We start from the raw sequence: 16,433 nt of genomic DNA, 5'->3' as shown, positions 1-16,433 counted from the left end.
TCAACCTACTTGCTGGTAGATTACATGCCAAGATCCTGAATCCTTCTTCTAGACTGAAGCATAATTATAAATGTGTCTTTAAATATTGTCATTTTGATGTTAATTTGCTTGGGGAAGAATGTCCAGAGAAGGGAAGTCAGAGTTTGAACTGACACTGTGGAGAGCTTTGCATTCTTTCCACCAAGAGGACTGAAACCTAGGAAAGAGTCCCCCTGTCAAGCAAAATGTAAATGTATCCAGGAAAATGGCAAATCATCAGTGACCTCTGGAGAGCCCTTGTAGGTTAAAGAATCCACTGAAAGATACTGCCTTAGCAAATGACACTTGAATCCTTTATCCTTCTTTGTGGTGTCTTTACTAAGGAATGAGGATTTTTGTCACAAGGCAGAAGCTAGTTGGTCAAAAGTTCTAATTGAATTCCCCTGTGGGTTTCTTATAGTTTCCAGACCACATGAGAATCAAGATCCTTGCAGAAGAAGCCAAGAAAATCTGTGTGGCTAGATGTTTTCAATCGATTTTCTTTTGTCTTTCCCCTACAGATCAATGTCCAATAAAACTTTCGGCAGTGATGGAAATGTTCATTTTCTTTTGCTGTCCTGTCAAAGTAGCCACAAGCTGCATGTGGCTATTAAACATTTTAAATGGGCTACTATGATTGAGGAACTGATTTTTAAGTTCAGTTTAGCAATAATTAATTTCAATTTAAATATCAATAGTCATGTGTGTCTAATGACTACTGTATTGACCAACATGACGGTAAACAGTGTTGTCACTTGAATCAAATTTCCAGATCTCAAGACCAGGGAATACTTTCACTAAAGTCATTCTCTTTCTCTACCTTTTCTCTTTGGTACTTGGAGGCATATACAATATTTTCAACTGTCTAGGTCCTAATTTTCCCTTTCCTTGAACAGCTCCAGATGTCTGGTGGCCAGCAGAGGGTTCAGCCACATTGCAGCTCATGCTGAGAAAGGAAGCCTGCTGCCATAAGTCATGCCAGACTCTGCTCTTGCCCTTCCATCTGAGCCTTTCCTTTTTTTATCTGACCACTTGCTCTGAATCTTCACTCCTTTGGAAGGTGAGCTGAGTCCTGGGGAATGCAGACTATAGAAACTCTGCTTCAAAGCTGACGGAGATTTGATTTTTGGGATGGATCAAATTTCATTGAGAGGAGTTTACCAGCATTCCAGTCTTTCTTAACAAGCTGTGTTTTGTGATGTAGTGGCTAGCTAGGACAAGAAGAGAATGACGTTAAGAATTACAGTAGTTTTCCCTTATCTGGAGTTTTGCTTCCTTTGGTTTCAGTTACCTGTGATCAACTGTGGTGTGGAAGAAGATGATCCACCTTCTGATGTATTATCATAAGGTCATTTGTAGCCTAACACTACATCACAATGCCCATTCTCACTTCATCTCATCACGTGGGCATTTTATCATCTTACATCATCACAAGGAGAAAGGTGAGTGAGTACAGGACAGGTTTTTTTGAGAGACCACATTCATATAACTTTCATTACAGTATATTGTTATAATTGTTCTATTTATAAATTATTTATTGTTGTCAATATCTTATCTTAATTATAAATTAAACTTTATCATAGGTATGTGTGGGGGGAAAATACTACACATGGGGTTTAGTACTATCCATGGTTTTAGACGTCCACTGGGGCTCTTGGCATAATCCTATGTGGATAAAGGAGGAGGAGGACCGCTGTACCACAAAATGGCAAGAACAGCAGAGGTTACATTTTATCATGTGTGAAGTGCTTAGCACTTGTGTTGAATATTTACATGTATTGAATCTTTATAATAACCCATATGCTTTATGAGATTTTACTTTAAAGATAAGAAAACATACTGTTAAGAAAGGCATATGGCTTACCTAAGAGCATATGATAAGGCAGGGAGGGGAAAAGGAATAAAAATACAATCGCTTAATTCCATTGTTCTTTCTAGGACTCCTGATTATGACAATAGTTTTCTGCCTTGGATCTACGTTATTTGTTTCTACCTCTCTCTCTCTCTCTCTCCCTGGCTCTGTACACACACACACATACACACACACACCCAACTGTGAATTTTCCAGCCATATGTAATATGCATCTTCAATTTCCAATAGAAATTGGAAAAAGTCTTAAATAGAAAATAATTTAATTTGACAAAATAGTTGAATACATATATTGTACTTGTCCTGCTCCACTAAACAATTAACCCCTCTTTAAATTATAGAACTGCAATGTGGTGTATGCAATCTTTAGTGAGGCTTGTAGAACATTTTGCATCACCATAAACCAGTTCCAAGTCACCAAGCTTTGCTGTTGTGATAAATTATACATAACATAAAACTTCCCATTTCAACCATTTTTTTATGTTTAGTGGCTTTAAGTACATTCACATTGTTGTGTGTGTGTTTACTTAGGATGAGTATGGTTTTTTTTGTAGCTTTATTTATTTATTGTTTTAATAATAAATTTATTTTTTATTGGTGTTCAATTTACCAACATACAGAATAACACCCAGTGCTCATCCCATCAAGTGCCCCCCTCAGTGCCCATCACCCATTCACACCCACCCCCCGCCCTCCTCCCCTTCCACCACCCCTAGTTCGTTTCCCAGAGATAGGAGTCTTCATGTTCTGTCTCCCTTCCTGATATTTCCTACCCCCTTCTCCTCCCTTCCCTTCTATTCCCTTTCACTATTATTTATATTCTCCAAATGAATGAGAACATATAATGTTTGTCCTTCTCCGACTGACTTATTTCACTCAGCATAATACCCTCCAGTTCCATCCACGTTGAAGCAAATGGTGGGTATTTGTCATTTCTAATGCTGAGTAATATTCCATTGCATACATAGACCACATCTTCTTGATCCATTCATCTCTCGATGGACACCGAGGCTCCTTCCACAGTTTGGCTATTGTGGTCATTGCTGCTAGAAACATCGGGGTTCAGGTGTCCCGGCGTTTCATTGCATCTGCATCTTTGGGGTAAATCCCCAGCAGTGCAATTGCTGGGTCGTAGGGCAGGTCTATTTTTAACTCTTTGAGGAACCTCCACACAGTTTTCCAGAGTGGCTGCACCAGTTCACATTCCCACCAACAGTGTAAGAGGGTTCCCTTTTCTCCGCATCTTCTCCAACATTTGTGGTTTCCTGCCTTGTTAATTTTCCCCATTCTCACTGGGGTGAGATGGGATCTCATTGTGGTTTGGATTTGTATTTCCCTGATGGCAAGTGATGCAGAGCATTTTCTCATGTGCGCGTTGGCCATGTCTATGTCTTCCTCTGTGAGATTTCTGTTCATGTCTTTTGCCCATTTCATGATTGGATTGTTTGTTTCTTTGCTGTTGAGTTTAAGAAGTTCTTTATAGATCTTGGAAACTAGCCCTTTATCTGATATGTCATTTGCAAATATCTTCTCCCATTCTGTAGGTTGTCTTTTAGTTTTGTTGACTGTATCCTTTGCTGTGCAAAAGCTTCTTATCTTGATAAAGTCCCAGTAGTTCATTTTTGCTTTTGTTTCTTTTGCCTTCATGGATGTATCTTGCAAGAAGTTACTGTGGCTGAGTTCAAAAAGGGTGTTGCCTGTGTTCTGCTCTAGGATTTTGATGGAATCTTGTCTCACATTTAGATCTTTCATCCATTTTGAGTTTATCTTTGTGTATGGTGAAAGAGAGTGGTCGAGTTTCATTCTTCTGCATGTGGATGTCCAATTTTCCCAGCACCATTTATTGAAGAGACTGTCTTTCTTCCAGTGGATAGTCTTTCCTCCTATATCGAATATTAGTTGACCATAAAGTTGAGGGTCGACTTCTGGATTCTCTATTCTGTTCCATTGATCTATGTGTCTGTTTTTGTGCCAGTACCACACTGTCTTGATGACCACAGGCTTGTAGTACAACCTGAAATCTGGCATTGTGATGCCCCCAGATATGGTTTTCTTTTTTAAAATTCCCCTGGCTATTTGGGGTCTTTTCTGACCCCACACAAATCTTAAAATAATTTGCTCTAACTCTCTGAAGAAAGTCCATGGTATTTTGATAGGGATTGCATTAAACGTGTAAATTGCCCTGGGTAACATTGACATTTTCACAATATTAATTCTTCCAATCCATGAGCATGGAGTATTTTTCCATCTCTCTGTGTCTTCCTCAATTTCTTTCAGAAGTGTTCTATAGTTTTTAGGGTATAGGTCCTTTACCTCTTTGGTGAGGTTTATTCCTAGGTATCTTATGCTTTTGGGTGCAATTGTAAATGGGATTGACTCCTTAATTTCTTTCTTCAGTCTCATTGTTTGTGTATAGAAATGCCACTGATTTCTGGGCATTGATTTTGTATCCTGCCACGCTACCGAATTGCTGTATGAGTTCTAGCAATCTTGGGGTGGAGGCTTTTGGGTTTTCTATGTAGAGTATCATGTCATCAGCGAAGAGGGAGAGTTTGACTTCTTCTTTGCCAATTTGAATGCCTTTAATGTCTTTTTGTTGTCTGATTGCTGAGGCTAGGACTTCCAATACTATGTTGAACAGCAGTGGTGAGAGTGGACATCCCTGTCTTGTTCCTGATCTTAGGGGAAAGGCTCCCAGTGCTTCAACATTGAGAATGATATTTGCTATGGGTTCTTCGTAGATGGCTTTTAAGATGTTGAAGAATGTTCCCTCTATCCCTACACTCTGAAGAGTTTTGATCAGGAATGGATGCTGTATTTTGTCAAACGCTTTCTCTGCATCTAATGAGAGGATCATATGGTTCTTGGTTTTTCTCTTGCTCATATGATGAATCACATTGATTGTTTTATGGGTGTTGAACCAGCCTTGCATCCCGGGGATAAATCCTACTTGGTCATGGTGAATAATTTTCTTAATGTATTGTTGGATCCTATTGGCTAGTATCTTGTTGAGAATTTTCGCATCCACGTTCATCAGGGATATTGGTCTATAATTCTCCTTTTTGGTGGGGTCTTTGGTTTTGGAATTAAGGTGATGCTGGCCTCATAGAACGAATTTGGAAGTACACCATGTCTTTCTGTCTTTCCAAACAGATTTAGTAGAATAGTTATAGTTTCTTCTTTAAATGTTTGATAGAATTCCCCTGGGAAGCCATCTGGCCCTGGACTTTTGTGTCTTGGGAGGTGTTTGATGACTGCTTCGATTTCCTCCCTGGTTATTGGCCTGTCCATGAATCTTTTTAATTTTTCCTTAATTTCCCAGTTGACCCTTTCATCTTTTAGCAGGATGGTCCTTAACCTCCACGTGTTTGAGGTCCTTCCAAACATCTTGTTGTGATTTAGTTCTAATTTCAAGGCATTATGGTCTGAGAATATGCAGGGGATGATCCCATATTCTTTCAGTTTCTGCCTGTCTTAGAAGCTCTTTATCTCTCCTTCCATTCTGAATGAGAGCCTTGCTGGATAGAGTATTCTTGGTTGCATGTTCTTCTCATTTAGGACCCTGAATATATCCTGCCAGCCCTTTCTGGCCTGCCAGGTCTCTGTGGAGAGGTCTGCTGTTACCCTAATACTCCTCCTCAAAAAGTCAGGGATTTCTTGTCTCTTGCTGCTTTAAGGATCTTCTATTTGTCTTTGGAATTTGCAAGCTTAACTATTAAATGTCGAGGTGTTGAACGGTTTTTATTGATTTTAGGGGGGGGAATCTCTCTATTTCCTGGATCTGAATGCCTGTTTCCCTTCCCAGATTAGGAACGTTTTCAGCTATGTTTTGTTCAAATACATATTCTGGCCCTCTGGCCCTTTTGGCGCTCTCGGGAACCCCAATTAAACGTAGGTTTTTCTTCCTCAGGGTGTCATTTATTTCCCTTAATCTATCCTCATGGTCTTTTAATTGTTTGTCTCTTTTTTCCTCAGTTTCCCTCTTTCCCATCAACTTGTCTTCTATGTCGGTCACTCGTTCTTCCTCCTCGTTAACCCTTGTCGTTAGGACCTCTAGTTTGGATTGCATCTCATTTAATTGATTTTTAATTTCTGCCTGATTGGATCTAAATTCTGCAGTCATGAAGTCTCCTGAGTCCTTTATGCTTTTTTCTAGAGCCACCAGTAGCTGTATAATAGTGTTTCTGAATTGGCTTTCTGACTTTAAATTGTAATCCAAATTTTGTAAGTCTGTGGGAGAGAGGACTGTTTCTGATTCTTTCTTTTGAGGTGAGGTTTTCCTTCTAGTCATTTTGCTCGTGCAGTGTGGCCAAAAACAAGTTGTATTGGGAAAAGGAGAAAAAGAGAGAAGAGAAGGAAGGAAAGAAAAGAGAAAAAGAAAAAAGAAAAAAACAAGGAAAAAAAGAAAAAAAGAAAGAAAGGAAAAAAAGGGGTGGGGTAAGCAAACAAATAAAAAAGCAAAAAAACAAAGAAACAAACAAAAAAAAAACAAAAAAAAGAAAAGAAAAGAAAACACGGGGGAGTATCCTCTGATTCAGTATACTGTAAGTCCCTTGACTTCCCCTGGAACTGGTCCGTCTAGCTGGTCTTCTGGGGGAGGGTCCTACTGTGCTGATTTTCAGGTGTCAGCTCTTGGGGGAGCTGCTCTGCCCCCTGCCTGGTGCAGGGCTCAGTGAAAGATATTTAAGCTGTTTATCTGGTGAAGCCACTGTGAGGCTCAGTGGGGGTTGTTTACCCCGTGATGCCCCAGGAGGAACAACCGCAGTGGCGGGGCCAGCTCTACAGCCCTGGAGTCAGCCCCCGCAGTAACTCCGGAGCTCTCTGTCTGCAGGGCCTGGAGGCTCCGGGGCGGGGCCGCTGATCTGCTCAGCTCCGGGCAGGAGCGTCCTCGCTGTCCTGGGCCCTCCCGGCCTCTGCCTGTCCCGGGGGAGGCTGGATCCTGGGCTGTGTCTCGGCGCCCTGGGCTCCGGGGCCTGCGCTGTTGGATTCGCTCCCGCCCCGCAGTCCCCTCGGTGGAGCCTCTTCTTCTGCCCGAGCCCCCCCGAGCTGCTCCCGCCCCGCAGCCCCCTCCGCGGAGCCACCCCCGAGCCCCCCCGAGCTGATCCGGGTCCCCCGTGCGCGCTGCAGCCCTTAGGGAGCTCGGCCCACTCTCCCGGGGCGCAGGTGTCTGTCAGTGTCCCCGGGAGCCCGAGGGCACCCCCGCCCTCCTGGGTCCTGCTCCACCTCCCTGGAGCCCCTTTCCGCCCGGGAAGGTCGGTGCAGCTCCTGCTCCTCCGGGACGGGGCTCTCCTGTCCTGGGGACACTCGCCCCGGCCTCAGCCCGGGTCCTCGCGGGCCCCTCCCCCTTGGAGGCCTTTTGCTGCTTTATTTCTTTTTCCCCGTCTTCCTACCTTGATAGAAGCGCGAACTCTTCTCACTGTAGCATTCCAGCTGTTCTCTCTTTAAATCTCAGGCCGAATTCGTAGATTTTCAGGATGATTTGAAGGTTATCTAGGTAATTTGGTGGGGACAGGTGACTTGGGGACCCTACTCTTCCGCCATCCTGCCCCTCCTCCTCTTATTTTAGCTTTATTGACATATAGTTTACAAATGAAAGATTAAGATATTTGAAATAGATTAACCTTGTACAACCATCACCACATCTTCAGAACTTTTTCATCTTTCCAAACTGAAATTCTATACCTATTAAAGGTTAATTATGTAATATCTCCCCACTCCCCCCCCCCCACCTGCCTACCCTGGTAAACACTATTCTACTTTCTGTCTCTAAGAATGTGAATATTCGGGATGCTTAAGTGGCTCAGCAGTTGAGTGTCTGCCTTTGGCTCAGGGCATGATCCCAGAACTCCTAATTTGGGATCGAGTCCAACATCGAGTTCCCTGCATGGAGCCTGCTTCTCCTTCTGCCTATGTCTCTGCCTCTCTCTCTCTGTGTGTCTCTCATGAATGAATAAATAAAATCTTAATAAAAAAAAGAATGTGAATATTCTAGACCAGAGCTTAAGTTTCCTGGTTGCTGTTTTGCCTTCAAGCTTTTTTTTTTTTTTTTTTTTTAGATTTTGTACTTATTAATAGAGACAGAGAGAGAGAGTTGCCTTCAAGCTTTTAAGGCCAATGTGCTTCTGTCCACAAAGAGTAGGGGTGGAGATTAGTTTAAGATGTGTGTGTTTGACGGGAAAGAGATAGGCATGGTAAGTATAAGGTTAAAAACAGGGTGAAATTGAAGATCATTCACATATTTAGTTCCCAGTTTTTCAAGAACAAAGTGGAGACTAGCTGCCAGCTACATACTCAACATCACTTTTACTCTTTCTCCCTCCCTCCCCAAATGGTACATACTTATATTCCTAAATTCTGAGTAGAAGCCCAGATAATTCAGAAGTCAAGTGATTTTTATTAATGAAGAAAATTGAGATTTGGTGATCATATTCAACAAACTCCCTTCTATTTTAGAACCAGTGGGGGCTGACCAGATTTTGGAGACATTTGGGCACACCCAAGTACCAACCAGTAGAACCAACTGGATTCTGCTTCAATTCAGAGACTCACCAATTCATTTCAACATTCTCTGAATTCTTGTCCTCTCAGTCCACTGGTGTATAGAAGGTTAAAAATGGAGTCTTCTCTCTGAAGAAGCTGAATTCATATTTTAAAATTTGATACATCATTTAATACTTCAGGATTTTATGTGCTTTCAGTGAAAACAAGGCTTTCTTAAAGTAATTTAGAGATATATGAAATTCTCATTATCACAAGAGAAATGTTGATCCCGTTGAGTTATGCAGGCAAGAATAAATATCTAATTATTTCAGCCTAATCACTGTCATTCCTTTTCATCTCCCAATACGCAGTCTTTTCTTATTGTTTTTTCTTCCCAGACCCATCAGCTCTTTTAAAAAGTGATCCTTTTGAGTTCGGAAGAGATAAAAGAGGCTTAAAGATAAGAAATAACAGAAGTCCCTGCACTTCATGGGGATTACAAGTGGAATTAACATGGCTATATAAAATGAAGCCACAGCTTGGGGTTTGGAAATGACAAGGTTATTTATTCTCCAAAATCCTGGGCACTTGGTTAGGTTGTTATTAATCCCAGTGACTACACAGCTGAGGCTGGGAACCTTCATTTGAGGATGGAAAACTATTGAGTTTTGACTCTCTATGATAGTATTCTTTTTAAAAGCAACGTCTGAACATGAAAAAATCTAGTTTTTGAAAACTGTCTAAAATGGAGTATAAAAGTATTGTCTCTCCCCCTTCCTCCCCCACACCCCGTGCTACACTCTAGAGGTAAGTATCTTTTAACCAGTTTCTTTTTTCATTCACTCGACAGTTCCCATTAAATTTTTATATGTTTTTATTTCTGCTTCTATTATTTCAGTTATCAACTTTAGGCAGCACTGATCTACTCTAGGCAATGAAAGATCAAGAATTTAGGAGCATTTTTTACTATCCTGTTCCTTTTCTTCTTGCTTCCGTACTTCAGTTTTGTCAATTACATTATTATTTTAGTTCTTCTAATATTGACCTTTATAACTGTAAAAATCAATGCTGACAATCGCATTGCTTGATTTGCCAACTTTAGAGGATACTTTTGAAGGGAGAATAAATTGGTGCATCTATAATTGTTTTTCCTTCCTCTCTCCCTTACCAACTTAAAAAAAAAACCTTTTATATTTTCAAGGTTTATAGCACTTATATTGTTCTCTGATGCCTGTAATATTACTTTCTGCATTTGGTATACAGATTGACTTTCAAAATTAAAAATTTCCTAAACAATATTTACAGTTTCGTAATTATATGATTATTACTCATTTTGAAACAAGTTGCATAAAGGAGAATTTTTAGTTCTATATCTTTAAGTCCTACTTCCTCTACCCTCAAGATACGCAAGTGTCAAGACCCAAGCGATTCTGCTTCCCTCTCTCCAGTTTTCTTCATATTTTCTAGGGACTACTCAGTGCTGCTATTTCTTAAATCCACATTATCTGTTTCCTTTTACATTTTTTTCTCCTGGAGTACCTCTGAAAGGTTTCTGTTTTAATTTGTATTATATGACTCTTATGTTTTAGGAGTTTTGGCATCTAAAAATCATTTTGTCCAATATTTGTTTAATGGCTTGATTGGGTATATATTTCAGGGTTTAAAAATCAGAAATTTGAAAAAAAAGTGTACTCTCTTTCAGCATCCATTGCTGCAGATGAGAGATTTGATGTTACTTTGATTCTTTCTCCAACTATGGAAGCTTTAATAATTTTTTCTTTGTTCTAGGACTTCTGAGATTCCCTAAATTGTCTCAAGGTGCAGATTCACCCCACCTCCCACCACTGATTTTGGTAGCCATTTGAATCAATTTGAAATGATTTTTTTTTTTTTTTTTCAGTTCAAGGGTACTTTTTCTTAGCTTGGTCTTGGTAGTTAGCCCTATCTATTCTATTATCCAGTCCAATTACTAATTTTTTTTATAACATGTTTACCTTTCTGAAGTTTTCTTTTTTCTGTTTACCTCCTTTCCCTGGAGGCCTATTTTTGTCTTTGAAAGAAACAGTTTTGTTCTACCTGAAGATACTAGTATCATTTCAAAGTTTTCTTCTTTGATCCATTCTAACTTCTTTGAGGTCAAATATTACTTTTTCCATTTTGGATTTTATTTTTTTTGTGTGTGATTAGCTTTCCTTAAATATCCTAGGATATTTAGCTATTGGTTCATTTTTATGAATGAATCTAACATACCTTTTGTGAGACCATACCATTTCCCTTGGTCCCCTTTAAATTTCAGTTGCTGCTCTGGTGGACAGGTCCCTCACATTGCCAATAATCTACCCCAATTTCCTGCCACATCTCTCTACAGTTCTGCCTTAGTGGTTTCAAAAACTGCTGGCGCTCACATAGTCCATGCCAGGACCACATGGAAATATGGATAGGATAATGCTTCTAAGCCACCCCTACCTTCTGTAGTAGAGATTAGTGGATAAATGCATTAGTCATATGTTCTTCAAAGACACAATTCTTTGTCACATGGTTCCTTAGATGTTCCTCACAGTATAGATCCTTACTTACCTCTAACATCAATCCTTAAGTTATACATTCTTTATTGAATTTCTTCATTCCTGATTTATTCTTGCTATCTTCACACCTGTTTCCTGAAATCACCTCCCAAATAAACTAACTGCGCTCATGGTTCTTGTCTTAAGTTAGACTTGGTGGGGACCCAAACAAAGATGAGGTAATTAGTATTCTTAGGATGCTGGGCTTTTCTTTGGAGCTGTGTAAATAACCTCTTCCTTGGATGGGAGGACTGACTGAGTTCTGTGTTTGCTATGAGATGTTTTAACAAGCAGCTTCCCTAAAGGGTGCTAGATAGAAAATGCAATCTGGCTGGTCTACCATAGTAGCTCACATGAAGAGCCCTTTACACTGGAGGTAGGGCACATTGGTGCTTTTGACTGTGGAAGGAGTTATTTTACCTTTTTCTTCTCCTGATTGTACTGTCTGAAGAGTAAGTCCAGAGTAGTCTTTGTCTTGCCCTGCTCCTCTCACAGGCTCTAGTAGTCATGCCTACTTTCGTTAGAGGAAAGTTTACCCTGGCATTGTAAACTACTGTTTGCTGTGTGGACTCTTTAAACATGGGTTAGGAGATTGTAAGGAAAACTGTATATAGCTTTTCTGGCCAAGCAGCTAACTTATTACCATGATGATTAATCCAGAGTGTATGCCCACTTTGGTATAAGTTGATTGTATCTGAAGCTTCTCTGAGGCTCCATTTCGAATGCTATCCCTTACTTGTCATGCTTTAAGTTGTGAATTTTTCTCTTTTACATCTGTCCTGTCAACACCTTTTATTTGTTTTCTGTCCCCTAGAAGTTCCTCCATTTTTTCTGGTCCATTATTGGCATCCTTTCCTGTTTTCCAGCATTATATACATATATATATATATATATATATATATATATATATATATATATATTCAAATAGACCATGTAATGGGTACACATGCATGTTTTGGGTCTATCATCTTTAAGAATTCATTATATTTTAGATGATGAAATTGCAACTGACCTGTGACTTTCCTGGTCCAACAGACATAAAACACCAGAATCTAGACTTAGACTCATTTCTTCTTATTCCTAGTCTTGTGTTCTGTTATGTCATCATTTTACTCAGAGCCACGAGGGCAGTTGAGGAAACCCTCACATGGAAAGGTAGCCATATTTTGAAAGAATCCATATAGAACCAAAGGGCACTCATAGAATAGAAATCACAGGGATAACAAAACAAGATCTTTGATATCAGAGGTCTCAGACTAATATTTAGGTTGCTCCCTATTTATTTACAGAGGATGGGCTGCATGTATCTGGCCTTCTGGGCAGCTGAAATTCAGAAATTTGGGTTGTGTTAGTTGACTAATATAACACTATGGTACTGGTAGAGAATTATGAAATCAGGAATACTTTACTATCTTCTGACTAAAATTGACTATGAACATTTGGGCAAATCCTTCTGTCCCTGAGTCACCTTTAATGTCCTTATCTATAATATGAGGATAGAATCAATGAATTGTAACTTTCTCTAGTTCAAAATCTAAGCAGAGGGAGGCAAATGGTAGCTTACTTAATTGACAGGATTACTGATAAAAAGCTTTAAGGCTATGATCCTTATAAGTTTTGACATTTGGATATGCATCTTGGCCCAATGTACCAGCTGCAGTAATTGTTATGGGTTATGCTGAGACCCAGGCTGGATTCCAATTAAGGTTTGATTTTCATCAGTGATAACAGTAGGATCAGTGGGAAGGGCAGATGCACACACAGACAGTCCTCAGATAGACGGTTTCAATGATTCCTAGACAGATGCTTTAGTTTAAGGGCATTGGCATTTTTACTGAGTAGAGATCTGTCTATTCCATCAGTAGCCTAGTCACTTTTCTTATACCCACTATCTATATTTCTCCATGGTCATGACTTCCAAAGGGAAGATATTACTGTAATATTCCTAACTAGAACAACTTGAGCCCCAAGGGTCTGGCCTTTATTACTTACTGAGGACTCCAATCTAGAGTGTTCTGGGGGAAACTTTGAGTTATTAAATACCACTTGTTGATTGGCTTAGCTCTAGCTTCTGTATCAAATTTCCTGCACAGAACATCTGCTTCCATTAATCTGGTGACTCCTCAGATATCCTGTTCTGAAGGATTTAGTGCTGGCTGTATGTTTAAAAGGGAGAGCTATGGATCTTGTTTTGAACCATATGCATACCTAGTATCCTGTTTCATTTTGTTAAAGCAATTCAACTACTTTGTCTCGCTCTTCTTGGCTTCATTCTCAGGAGGCTGGACATAAACTATTTTGGGTTCTTCTGAGATGGAAGAGTTTTCAGAACCATTATGGAATAGCATCATGTATGCACTTACCTGGGGCCTCACACAACTTTTTGAGACACCTTCAATTCCGTTTGTGCCTGTGTTTGTCTTAGTCACAAGCCACATAGCCAGCATACCTAGCCCTTGTTTCACTCATTTCTGGCTTCTGCCCAGTTCCATTGGTTCTTATGCAGGGCCTCATACCTGCCCATGTTCACCAGAGGAATCCTCACTTTTGCAGACTCTTTTCAATGCACTCAGATAATGGATATCTCCTGTGTGCCAGAAACTGGTAAAACCAAGCAAGACCATGGCTCTCTAAAGCCATACTTAAAAGAGCCTTATCTGCATGTCTCTTCAGTCCCATTTGGTTCTCAAGCAGAGGCTTCTGTAAGAGAAAGAAATTGTCACTGCCTTTCATGAATCATTAAGAAAGTAGAAGAGTTGAAAGGTTGGCAGTAACAATGAGAGTAGGCTATTACAAGCAGGTCAAGAGTCTTCTTTTTTTAAGTTTCATATCCCCAGCTGCTGTTCAAATAATCAAAAAGGGGTCCTCCCTGAAACTGATTTAATTCTTAGGAGGAATGAAAAGACATTTAAAGGGCAAGCCAACTTCATAAAATGACATTAAAAGGTTTTAAAATAGTATTTTGCTTCTAAGGGGTGTTTGTAAATGTCAGAGGTAATGTATTGATTATGGTCCTGGAAGTTCTTGCTTTGAGATGTCTAGCTGCCTTTGGCTTAACTAATGCTATTGAATCGTGCTCATGGTATGAATGATCTCGGCCTCCTTATTTTGTTTGCCTAAACTTTCCCAATCCACTGGGCTTTATCCACAAATGAACAAAAGGTATCATCAGATCTGTGTTTGTAATCCTTGTCATGTTTAACTTCTCATGTAAATTGCATAGAGATAAAATGTTGAGAATGGCTGTAGAAGTTAATTGCTTTACAGGTCTCTGAGATTGTCTTATAGACTCCTGTAAAATGTTGCAAGTTGGTTGCTTCATCCAAGGCTATTACTGTGAATGTCCAAATAAATAAGAAAGCCATCTTGAAAGGGTACATATAATCCCATTTAAATCAAGATGGGGGCATACCTCCCCCATATTTCTTGGGCTCAGGCTTCCCTGGTGAAAATATATCTAACATTTTTATTTGCTGATATTAACCAGTTGTTAGTGGTAGCGAAGAATATTGTGGAGAAAGTTGATATCATCATCACCAACACAATCTGGGCAAGTCCCTTCATTTTTCTGAGCTCATGTCCCCAATTTGAAAACAATAGAGATCATATTAATTGCTCTGACTGCAAGGTCATAACTGAAGTTTCAAGGAAATGAGAATAGTACACATGAGTTCTCTGACTTACAGTTTACCAGGTCCTTACAATACTTGATGAGGCTAAAATTGGTCACTTCCCTTCTGAATTTTAGGACCATTCGGAATCTAGACGTTGGATGTGTTCATGGAATTTAACCCAGGCAGGCAGAAGGGATGGCATCTAATTTATGTGCGTCCACTTAGACCAACACGTGCCAGCTGTCCCTGTAGCTGTGGCCTTCACCTTATACCAAGACTGTCTTTGGCTAAACATCAAAGACTGCCTAATTCATCAACAGAGCAAAACTGTTAGTTAAGTAATAGTTATGGCTTTGGTTTATTATCTTAAGAGTTTTATAGTGTATTAAGATCTTGTTCTTTTTAGCGGGAAGGAGATAGATGCCTGTTTTTTATTAAAGAAGTGATAACATGCTCATAGTAAACAAATTATTGTAGTAATGATGTGAGTAATGTGAAAATTAAAATCCTTTCTGTGAGTCCCATCTCGTTCTCTGTGGGAAACCACTGTAAATGCATTCTTGTATATCCCTCCAGAAACTGTCTATTGTAACAGAAATGAGCAATATTCACACTCTTCTTCACCTTAACTTTCCCCCCTTAAAATATGTACCGATGGTCCCTGACTTACGATGGTTCAATTTAATGATTCCTTGATTTTATGATGGTGTGAAAGCAATTATGTGGTTAGTAGAAACCACATTGTGAATTCTGAATTTTTATCCCTTTCTAGGATAGCAATATGTATGATTGTCTCTGCTGATGCAGGCCAGTGGAAGCCATATGATCATATTATCACGAGGGTAAACAATACGTAGTCTGAAAACCATCATGTACTTAAACAACCATTCTATCACCTTTACACAGTATTCAGTAAGTTACGTGAGATATTCAACACTTTATTATGAAATAGGTTTTATGTTAGATAATTTTGCCCAACTGTAGACAGGATCCCTTTATGTGGAAATTGTATATTCACTGTAGGTGAATGTAAGTGTTCTGGGCACATTTAAGGTAGAATAGGCTAAGCTCTGATGTTTGGGAGGTTAGGTGTAGTAAATGCATTTTTGACCTAACAATATTTTTAAGTTATAATGGGTTTATCAGGAAGTAACCTCACTGTAAGTCAAGGAAGATCTGTATATCATGTTTGTATGTGCATGTGTGTGTATATATACATATATACCATTGTATGTATATATATATATATATACACACATATATATAGATCTGCTTCATATTTTGATGTCTATATATCACATGGATAAGGCATAATTTGTTTAATGACTTTTCTATTAATGTACATGAAGTTTTTAAAGGCTTTGTTTTTGTTTGTTATTAAAATATCCTTAAACATACAATTTAAATAATTTTGTAAGTTAGGTAAAAAACATACTTCCTTTTGATGCTAATTTTTTATTTAGAAATGTTCAAAGGTACAACAAAGTTCAATGAAAAGCATCATGAATCCCCAGATTTTCTTTATCTAGAGTTACTAATGGTAAATACTTCACCACTTTTGCTTTCTCTTTCTCAAATGAAGATCATTTGAGTGTAAGTTGAATACATCATGATGTGTCACCCTCAAATATTTCACCATGTATCTCTAAAGGACTAAGCTACTCCTCTATGTAACCATACCATTGACATGCCCAAGAGATTTAAAACAAACTTATCAATATTATATTACCTGGTATAGAGCTCATATTCAAATTTTATCAATTTTTTCAAAAATGATTTTATAGATATTATTATGACTGATCCAGGCAAATGTCACCCACTGCATTTGATTGGCATGTTTCTTCATCTAGTCTTTTTTGAGATTTCATGTTGCTGCTGTTGTGATAT

The 16,433-nt window shown here is 39.1% G+C and overlaps 1 long non-coding RNA gene across 2 annotated transcripts in view; it reads left to right on the top strand.

Moving 5' to 3' along the window:
- LOC144294171 (uncharacterized) overlaps positions 1-16,433 on the top strand; it is a 227,099-nt gene that overhangs the window by 187,363 nt on the left and 23,303 nt on the right. The window contains exons 5-7 of one of the 2 annotated variants that reach the window (XR_013361612.1): positions 915-1,078; positions 1,306-1,460; positions 8,767-9,175. This is a non-coding gene — a long non-coding RNA (uncharacterized LOC144294171). The remainder of the gene's footprint in view (positions 1-914; positions 1,079-1,305; positions 1,461-8,766; positions 9,176-16,433) is intronic. The other variant, XR_013361613.1, reaches the window with a different exon arrangement.

The sequence above is a fragment of the Canis aureus genome, chromosome 22 (genome assembly GCF_053574225.1).
Source record: "Canis aureus isolate CA01 chromosome 22, VMU_Caureus_v.1.0, whole genome shotgun sequence".
Classification (NCBI taxonomy): domain Eukaryota; kingdom Metazoa; phylum Chordata; class Mammalia; order Carnivora; family Canidae; genus Canis; species Canis aureus.
This window is presented reverse-complemented; position numbering and strand designations above follow the sequence as displayed.